General features: G+C 45.5%; 1 pseudogene; it reads right to left on the minus strand.

Moving 5' to 3' along the window:
* Positions 1 to 506: 506 nt before the first annotated feature.
* LOC147979654 (zinc finger BED domain-containing protein RICESLEEPER 2-like) lies at positions 507 to 2,482 on the minus strand (annotated as a pseudogene).
* Between the last annotated feature and the right edge of the window lie 7,959 nt (positions 2,483 to 10,441).

Below are 10,441 nucleotides of genomic sequence, written 5' to 3' on the forward strand. Positions count from 1 at the left end.
CAACATGAACGGGATATGTATTTATAATATGAAATGAGTACAAAGCTATAAGAACATGAACAGGAGCATCCTTATTGTAAAATGAAGGAGATGTAGTGAAGCATGTGCATGATGAAGAGGATTTCTACAAAGTGAAACATGTAAACCTAAGAGCATCTCTTGCAACTCACTCACCAACATTTAACTAGAGGATGGAGGTGGGCAAGATGCCCAACCCTAGATGGCTTGCAAACAGACTTGCTAGTGCTTGCCTTCGACATGGATGAATTTGTACTACCAAACTCTTCAATTAATTCTATAAAAGAATGAAAAAAACATATTATAATCATAGGAAGTCAGAAATAAAGAAAAATATATGGAAAAGAATCACAATATGTTACCCTTTTCCAATATTAACAATTCCTCTTCATCTTCTTCAATGTCGATAGTAATAGCACCCCTTAACCAATCTTTGGTACAAACAAGAGCTTAGACCATGAATGGTGTAAGTGAGGTTCTAAACTCATTTAGGATGCGTCCACTTGTGCTAAATGCTGACTCGGATGCAACCGTTGATACGGAACAGCTAACACATCACGGGCCATTCTTGCCAATATTGGGAATCTAGCAGCATTGTTCTTCCACCATTTTAGAGTGTCAAAATCATCCCTATTTACTTCATTCTCTTCATGCAAGTATTTCTCCAATTCAGATTTGCTCATGCTAGTTTCACCACCATCACCAATTCTCAACTTTTTATTTATCCGAGACACCAATTTACTTCCTTCCCTTTTTTGAGTTGGTTCAGATTGTGGAGCACCCACATGCTTACTTGCATCACTTGGTGCATACTTAGATTTGTAATCTTCAAACAAAGCATGCACAAATGTTTTTTCCACTTCCCAAGCTTTGCCTCCATTTAACTCACCATGCATTTCTTCAATTGCTAGTTTTGTGAAATTTGATAGCTTGAATCTAGGATCAAGAACAGCTGCAGCAAATACAAACATGTTCACATTCTCCTCTTCCTTCTTCTTTCCTTTCCCTCTCCCCTTCCCCTTTTCATTCCCCACCTCCTCATGCCAACATCCCCAATACTTATCATACTTTTCTTGGCCATTATTTCGCGCAAAATATCATCACTATCAGCCCACTCTTCCAACACAACATTAACTTCAGCAATATCCATGACAAATTGATTCACGGTCACATGGAGTGTGGCGGAAACACTAAGAGTTAGATCATAAAAATGTCCAAGAAATTCAGCCATTTTCCTGGCATTCTCCCAATCACTATCAATGGGCATACCAGGAGCTTTCTCACTCATTAAATCCAATGTATAGAGTGGATCTTCTTCCTCATACCTCGCAAACACTTTCTCAACGTTGATTGCAGTTTTTAACATTAGGTATGTGGAATTCCATCTAGTGCTTACATCCAAACACAAGAATGCCTCGCTGTCCAACTTTTCTAATGTAGCAAGCTCTTTAAATCTTGTAATTCTAGATGGCCCATGTCTTATATATCTAACCGCAGCTCGCACACGCTTAACTGATTCATCCAACTCTTTTAGACCATCAGTGACAATCAGATTTATAATATGGGCAGCACATCTGATATGCAAATATTTACCTTCAGCTATGCTATTTCTAGTTTTGATCATTTTCTTCCATATGTAACCTACACCACCATCATTCGCGCTAGCATTATCAACAGTTATTGTCATAACTTTGTTTATTCCCCACTCCATCAAGCATTGCTCTAAGGCCTTTCCAATATCATCTCCCTTATGATCTTTTACTAAGAAAAAACTAATGATCTTCTTGTGCAAATTCCATTCAGGGTCAATAAAATGTGTCATGACTGTCATATAACAATCTTGTGTTTGAGAAGTCCAACCATCAGTAGTGAGACACAATCTTTGACATGATTTTTTGAAAAAAAGTTTTAGCTTTTCTCTCTCTTCAAAATAAAGCTTGACAACATCCCGAGTGCATGTTCTTCTAGAAGGCATGTTGAAACGTGCACATGCAATTGACATCACTTCTCTAAAACTAGTTTTTTCAGTCAATGCAAACGGAAGCTCATCTACTACAATCATCTTAGCAATAGCTCTCCTTAGTGCTTCAAGATCAAATTTATGCACTGTAGGACTTTCCCCTTGGATTATTTGCAAAGTACCTTGATTCTTATTCTTATCATTATGAGGATTAAACTTGCAATTTGTAAAATGACTTTTTAAGGAAGATGTACTGTTAACCCCTGGAACGGCCTTGATATCACGATTGCAATACTTGCACTTTCCAAACTTGAGAAGACCATCAACTAGTACCTCAGCAAAGTGATCCCACATTGGTGATCTTTTTTTCATCTACCTTCTTGCAGGTCGTCCATCCATCTCCTTCTTTTTCTTTTCCCACTCCTCAATCTTTCTTTCTTCTTCCTCATAAACTCGCATCTCCTCTTCAGTCATGTCATCACCAAGACCACCAGGTTCAACCATCTAAAAACAATAACATAATTAGAATTCTTGTGATCAATCATCTATACTAATTACTTGCAAGAAGAATTAAACAAGATGTCCAAAATACAAGTTACCAAAATGCATCTACTAAAATTAGTATGTATAGTGTGAGTGCACTGAGTACTAGTAGATGGCTGAGAATTTCCAGTTGACAAATAGCAGGTTTAGGAACAATTTATATGAGTTCGTTCCCACACTAAGACGGGAGGAATACTAATGGCAAAACAATGTCTTCCTTGCAAAAATCGCAGCAGTAAGAGACTACTAGTACACAATATTGCAGCAGTAAGAGACTACTAGTACACAATATTTATACAAGTTCATTTCCATGCTGAATATTACAAGAAGACACTAGAATTCAGAACCTTGCATAGTCACATGAATCTTGCAGACTAAAAGACACTAGACTATTAGATGTAGGCAAAATTAGGCATCTGCTCACAAGATTGGAAGAATTAAACAACAAGTGCATCCAAGTTTACCATCTAGGCATCTACTTACAAAGAATGAAACAGAAATTGGAGACAAAGGATGGGACACTGGGCATATTACATTGAATGAATGTTCAGTTTCTCCCGTGGAAGACGTGGTGACGAACTGGAGAAGACGCCCCCGAGATGCTGTCAAGGTGGACCGGCGGTCGGCGTTGAGTTGGAATTGGAGAGGTGAAACGACGGATGGGCGATGCCGCGATGGCCGATCCTTGTCTCCCTGACCCTGCTCCTCTCCTTCCTTCCTTCGTGCAGATGCCAAGATGCGGTGGACTCCACGGCGTTGGGGGTGCCCAGGCGTGGGAGAAGATGCAATGGCGCCGGCGACGTCTCAGTCGCTTAGATGAGTAGCGGGCTAGCGGCGGCAGCCGGCGGCTGAGTAGGTAGGGCAGGGCCGTAGGGGGAGGGGGTTAATAGACTTAGTTTTTCTAGTCGGGGTGGGGAGACATGGGTACGTGGGGTGCTTGTTGGCTTGGTGGGGGGACGTGGGCTATGGGGCTGGTGGGTGGGGTGGGCTTGTACTAGGCCAGGGCCCAGGGGCAACGAGTGGAGTGGGCTGGGATTCGGCCATCTCGGTTAACCGAGAAATATACCGAACCGACCAAATTTAGTTCGGTTAGTGGCCTAGCTAACCAAATTTTCTTGTACATAGTAAAAAAACCGAAAATTTGGTTTATTCGGATTTGGTTTCGGTTCAGTTTTTGGTTGGTTGGTTTTTATGCCCAACCCTATCGAGAACTTTAAGTTCTTCACGCGGTGCATTTTTGAAGAATCTGTTTGACGATAAAGGCGGAACGAATGATCTCGCCGTTTTTGAAATTACTTAAAAATGGCTCGAAATAAGAGAAAACAGTCAAAATGAAAAAGTTTCACATTTTCCGTAGCTTTTCAACAGTATATTATTTGTGCCATTCCCATAAAGTTTGTAGAAATACGGCAAAAATACATTTTTAGCAATTTTCAAATTTGACTTAAAACCATAAAGAATTGGGAGAAAAATGTATACCAAAAAGTTTGCATTTGTTCAATCTTTCCAATGTCGTATCATTTGAGGCATTCGGACTTACGGTTAAAAACTTAGCTCAAAAATACGAACTCAATGGAACTTGTACCGTTTCCTAAATTACTTTTAAACCGTTCAAAATTAGAAAAAACTTTCAACATGAAAAAGTAGTGCATTTTCATAAGCTTTACAACACCATATCATTTGCCTCAATTGAATTAGCCGTTTAGAAATAACATCAAAAATAAAAACTCCGCTGTTCGGTTTGCGAAATTTTATGACTTTCCAAATTACTCTTTAACCAGAGGGAATTAGAGAAAACTATCAACATGTGGAAGGAGCGGCTTTGCAACACCTATTCAATGCCATATTATTTTCTCTCATTCCGATAAACAGTTTTGAAATGTGATCGAAAATACGATTCACATTTTTTGTATGAAGAAAAAACGGTTTCAAAACTGCTCCCAAACCGCATGATTCTTTGCTCCTTCCTACGTCGCTGACATGTGGGACAGCCAACATCGGGCTCGACATGTCATGCACCAGATTAGAGTGGGAACAAACGGGGAGCCTCACCCCGGTCGTAGAGCCGCAGTAATAATGACTATAATGAGCAGTCAAATCACAAGACCCCACTTTTCTAGCAGTAATGAGCCATCAAATCACACAACCCTACCTTTCCAGCAATAAGTTGAATCCACTACTCCCTCACCCTCCTCGCCTCTCTCTCGAACCGGCTAGGCGAAACTGTCATGTGTATTGTTGGGGATATTACTACTGGAGGTAAACCGGCCTTATGTAGCCGGGTTGACTCCTTGAAGATTAGAAGCCCATAAAGATGCAAGGATGATGGCGCTTCATGGAGGCCCAAGGCCCAAAGGCGGGTTAAAGCCTGTAAATGTAAACCGGGTTAGTCATGTAACTTGTATTGTAAGATAGGAAGGATAGAGACCGAACTGGATACGTTTATGATCCGTCTCGGGACTCTGTAAACCGGTGGGCGTCAACCTATGTATATAAAGGGACGACCCGGCAGCGGTTTAGGGACAGAAAGCAACAACTCGAGAGCCAGACAAAGCGGATTCGCTCCCTGGCCTTCGAAACCCTAGCAACACCAATCACAACTAGACGTAGGCTTTTACCTTCCTCGAAGGGGACGAACTAGTATAAAATTCCCCGTTTCCCTTGTCTGGTTTAACCCCTTAAGCTAACCCGTAGCGATGGCTCCACGACTAAGTCCTTTCACAAGGACATCTGCCGTGACAACCCCACGATAGTTGGCGCCCACCGTGGGGCTATCGCACGATGGTTTTGAGTTCTTGAAGGGCAGCTTCGATGGACTTAAGGGATACGTTGTGGGCCGGATGACGAAGAGTCGTCGCGGCAAGCTCTACATCGACAACGCAGGATGGGGTCCCGAGGCCGATTCAATCAAATACGGGTACCGGGTCCCCTTTGGTAGGATTCACGTCTTCATCGGAAAGATCGGCGAACCGGCCCCCGAGCCAGACATCTGCACCAACATCATCGAAACGGCTCGGCGTGCAAGTTCTTCGCCAGTTCAGCCCGAAGCAAGGCATGTTTTCGTAGGTGTCGTCCATGGATCGGGGTACGAGGATGGACTGGTGTCCAATGGAGAAACCGTAGTCTGCTCCGATGACGAGTCTTCTAGAGAGACCAAATCGCTTTACCAGTTGCAGGACGGCCGGATCGAGGGAGGATCCGAGGGAAACAGTATTCTGGATTTCCCCGGTCTGCCAAACCGGGCCGCCATCTTCATGGCTGGCACACAATCGGCGCCTCATTCATCTACCGCCGCAGCAATGCTCTCCTGTTCAGCGACGGCCACACCAGCAGGGGCAGGAAGCTCGGCGCCACCTCCGGCCCAAGTCTTGTCTGATTTGTTCGACGGTCTAGCAACGTTGATGTCTGCGGAGGTGGATGCAGCAGCCAGGGATCAGCACAATGCGGAGATTGTAAAAGTGAAAGATCAGATAGCCCAGGCTAAAGCAGACCTGGCAGCAGAGAATGCTAGGATGGCTACGAAGCGGGCCGAGTTGGAAGCACAGGCCTACCAGATTAGACTGGATCAGAATGCTTCAGAGGAAGTCATGAGAAGAAGGTATCGATCATGTCTCTCGTCGGTTTATGAGCCGCAGAATCTTTTCAACATGCCAGGTGCAGGAGCTGGTAACCAACCCACACTAAACCGGGCGGGGGCACCAGTAGCAGGAGCGCCGGTTCAGCCACGCACGACGGACCTGCCTCGCCAGAACAACGTTGTGCCATCAACGCCGCCCGGGCATTATTTCAACCCGTTGGACAACATTGTGGCCGCCGCTTCACGCCTGGTGGCCCTCCCAACCGACGGCGAGTCACCAGTTGGAGTGGAAGCACGCCGGGCCAGGGATCTCCTTCAAACAGTGCTAAATCAACAACAGGTGTATTCACACAGTCTTGAGAGGATCCATTCTACTCCCCGTCCAAGCCGGAGTCATAGCAGACACATGGAGGACGAACCGGCCTTGTCCAGTAGCGCACGTCGCCGAAATTCACCACGGGGGAACAACCTGGCCGGGGGAGGCGCTAATGTGCAAGATGTTGTGGATCATGGTCGTGCACGTCGGGAGGCCGAGTTGATAGCTCGACACGGCCTCCATGGAGCCGGGGGTGATGTTCAGTTCCTTAGGGGTGTCGTGTTTGACTCCCGCGTTACGTAATGTGAGACTGCCCAAGGATTTCAAGGGACCTCGTAAGGTACCAAATTACACCGCCGATTTGCAACCAGAGGCATGGGTGGAAAGCTATGAGATGGCAATGGAGATGTTAGATGTGGATGAGGCAGTGTGTGCTAAATATTTCACCATGATGTTGGAAGGAACAGCTCGCACTTGGTTGAAGAGCTAGCCAACCAACTCTGTTGGATAATGGGCCGAATTGAAGCACCGGTTTATCCAGAACTTCAAGGATACGTGTAAGGAGCCGATGTCAATTGTAGATCTGGCCGCTTGTGTCCAAGAGGAAGGGGAGTCCACGACCCATTGGGTCAAACGAGTTTCAGCGATTTTGCATTCATCAGATCGTATCAATGCAGACACAGTAGTGTTAACATTAGAGGGCAATTGTTGTTTCAAACCATTAAAACAGAAGTTGGGAAGGCTCAAACATCACTGCAATGACATGTCAACACTCATGGCCGCTTTGGTTAAATATGCTGATTCAGATAATACCAAGGATCCGGATTCAGAGGAGGACAAACCGGAGAAAGGTAAGAAGAACGTCAATGCCAAAGGTCAGCAACATAATCCGGCAGGCCATGGAAGCGGTGGTAAGTGCAAGGCTGACAGTAGCTTGGACTTTGTGGCAAATACCAGCACGTAGGAGAATGGCCAGCGCCGTAAGGGCAAGCAGCCCCAGAGGGGTGGAGGTTCAGGCAACAATTTGGAGCGCCTGTTAAATCAGCCCTGTCCAAAGCATGGATCGAAGGAGAAGCTGACGTCACATCTTTGGAAAGATTGCTATATCATGCGGGACTTCAAGAATTCCAATATGTTCCAATATGACAACGGCCCACCCGGCGGTTCAGGAGGAGGTTTCCACGGGCCGGGTTACGGAGGTGGTTCCGGTTCAGGGTTTCCAAGCAACCAAACCGGACACGTCAATCAAGGACACCAAGGCAACCAGGGAGGTTACAACCATCAGGGAGTCAGCAGCAGCAGCAGTCGGGTTATCAGAGCAATCCCAAATAGCTGAACATTGGGCAATATCATGTCTTCACTACTAGTTTGTCCAAACGTGATCAGAAGCTTCACAAAAGGGTAGTCAACTCTGTTGAGCCGGCAGTACCTCAGTATTTGCGTTGGTCTGAGCAACCTATTTTGTGGAGTAGAGATGATCACCCGCCCTGGGTTGATAACCCAGGTCATTTGGCCTTGGTGGTAGCCCCTCAAGTCGGGGGATACAAGTTCACTAAAGTGCTCATGGATGGGGGAAGTAGTATCAATATTTTGTATTATGATACATTCCGCCATATGGGGTTGACAGATAAGGATCTTAAACTGTCAAATATGGTATTTCATGGTGTGGTGTCTGGTAAGTCCGCATATCCTGTTGGTAAGATAGCTTTGGAGGTAGCTTTTGGAGATGACTACGATTCAAGGTCAGAAACTTTGACATTTGAGGTGGTAAAGATCAAAAGTCCGTACCACGCTTTGTTTGGGTGGCCGGTTTATGCTAAGTTTATGGCAAGGCCATGTTACGTTTATCTACAGCTTAAAATGCCAGGTCATAAAGGGACTATCACAATACATGGAAGTAGAAAGATTGCTTTGGAGTGCGAAGAAGGCGATGCGGCTTATGCGGAGTCGGTTTGTGCCACGGAGGAGTTAAACTTCTATAAGGAGCAAGTTGATCCGGCAGACATGACCTCTTTAAAAAAGCCAACCACGGAGCATGATCCAGCGTTGAAGTTCAAATTGGCACAGACACTAAGATGGTTGACTTTGTTCTTGGCGATTCATCCAAACATTTCAGCATCAGCGCTAACCTAGATTCCAAATAGGAAAGCGCGCTCATCGAGTTCATCCGTGAGAATCGGGACATCTTCGCATGGAAACCTTCTGACATGCCAGGTGTACCGAGGGAACTCACTGAGCACACACTCAACATTGATCCTAAGTTCAAACCGGTCTGGCAGTTCCTCTGCCGTTTCAACAAAGAGAGACGCAAGGCTATAGGTGAAGAGGTAGCCCGTCTGTTGGCTGCTGGGTTTATTGTTGAAGTTTTTCATCCAGAGTGGTTAGCCAATCCGGTGCTGGTTCTTAAGAAAAACGGCACTTGGCGCATGTGTGTGGACTACACGGATTTAAACAAAGCTTGCCCTACAGACCCCTTTGCTATCCCTCGCATTGATCAGATAATTGATGCTATGGCGGGTTGTGACCGTTTGTGTTTTCTGGATGCTTACTCTGGTTATCATCAGATCAAAATGGCGGTTAAGGACCAGGAGAAAACAGCCTTCATAACTCCCTTTGGAGCCTTCTGCTATGTTTCTATGCCCTTTGGACTCAAGAGTGCCCAGGCGACTTACCAACGATGTGTTCAGAATTGCCTACATAAACAATTTGGGCGCAATCTTCATGCGTATGTGGATGATATTGTGGTCAAATCCAGAAAGGAGGAGACATTGATAGATTATTTATGGGAAAACTTTGACAATCTCCGGGTTTACAAGATGATGCTCAATCCGAAGAAGTGCGTTTTTGGTGTCCCGGCAGGCAAGCTCTTAGGTTTTTTGGTTTCAAACAGAGGCATTGAGGCTAATCCGGAGAAGATTGCAACAATTACATCCTTGGCTAAACCGGCGTGTATTAACGATGTTCAACGACTGGCCGACCGGATTACAGCCTTGAGCCGGTTTATCAGCCGCCATGGAGAAAAGGCCATCCCTTTATATCAGATGCTCAAGAAAACAGATAACTTTGTCTGGAGTGAGGCAGCTGATAAAGCGTTCGAGGATCTGAAGAGGCAGCTAGTTGAACCGCCCGTGCTTGCCGCGCCGATCGATAAAGAGCCATTATTATTATATGTGGCTGCTAATGCCCGGGCTATTAGCATAGCCATTGTGGTAGAGCGCAAGGAGCCTGGCAAGGAGTATCCGGTTCAACGGCCGTTTTATTATATCAGTGAGGTGCTCATTGAGTCAAAACAGAGGTATCCACATTGGCAGAAACTGGTGTATGGGGTGTTTATGGCAAGCCGAAAGCTTAAACACTATTTTCAGGGCCATCCCATCACAGTGGTCAGTTCAGCTCCTCTGGGCGACATCATTCAAAATAGAGAGGCAACTGGCCGGGTTGCCAAGTGGGCCATTGAGCTTGGACCTCATGGGCTCAAATATATACCCCGCACGGCGATCATGTCCCAGGCACTCGTGGATTTCATCAATGATTGGACGGAGTTATAGGCACCTGAAGAGAAACCAGATAATACATATTGGACCATTCATTTTGATGGATCCAGACAGTTGGAGGGCTCGGGGGCTGGAGTCGTATTAACTTCCCCATGAGGTGACAAGTTTTGTTATGTCCTCCGTTTAATGTTCCCTTGTACTAACAATGCAGCTGAATATGAGGCTTTACTCCACGGGCTTCGGATGGCTAAAAAGATGAATTTGAGCCGGGTTAAGTGTTTCGGCGATTCAGATCTAGTGGCCTAGCAGGTGTCTGGCACATGGGATTCTAAAGACCCACTGATGGCTGCATATCAGCGAGAGGTAGACGCAGTGGCTGGTCACTTTAAAGGTTATCGGGTGGACCATATAGACCGGCGAAAGAATGAAGCGGCAGACACTTTAATTCGTCTTGGTTCCCAGCGTAAACCGGTACCGCCCAATGTCATTCTTGATGTGTTGCACAATCCGTCAGTCAAAATACCAACTGAAGA

The sequence above is a fragment of the Triticum urartu genome, chromosome 3A (genome assembly GCF_056163025.1).
Source record: "Triticum urartu cultivar PI428250 chromosome 3A, HENAU_Tu73, whole genome shotgun sequence".
Taxonomy (NCBI): domain Eukaryota; kingdom Viridiplantae; phylum Streptophyta; class Magnoliopsida; order Poales; family Poaceae; genus Triticum; species Triticum urartu.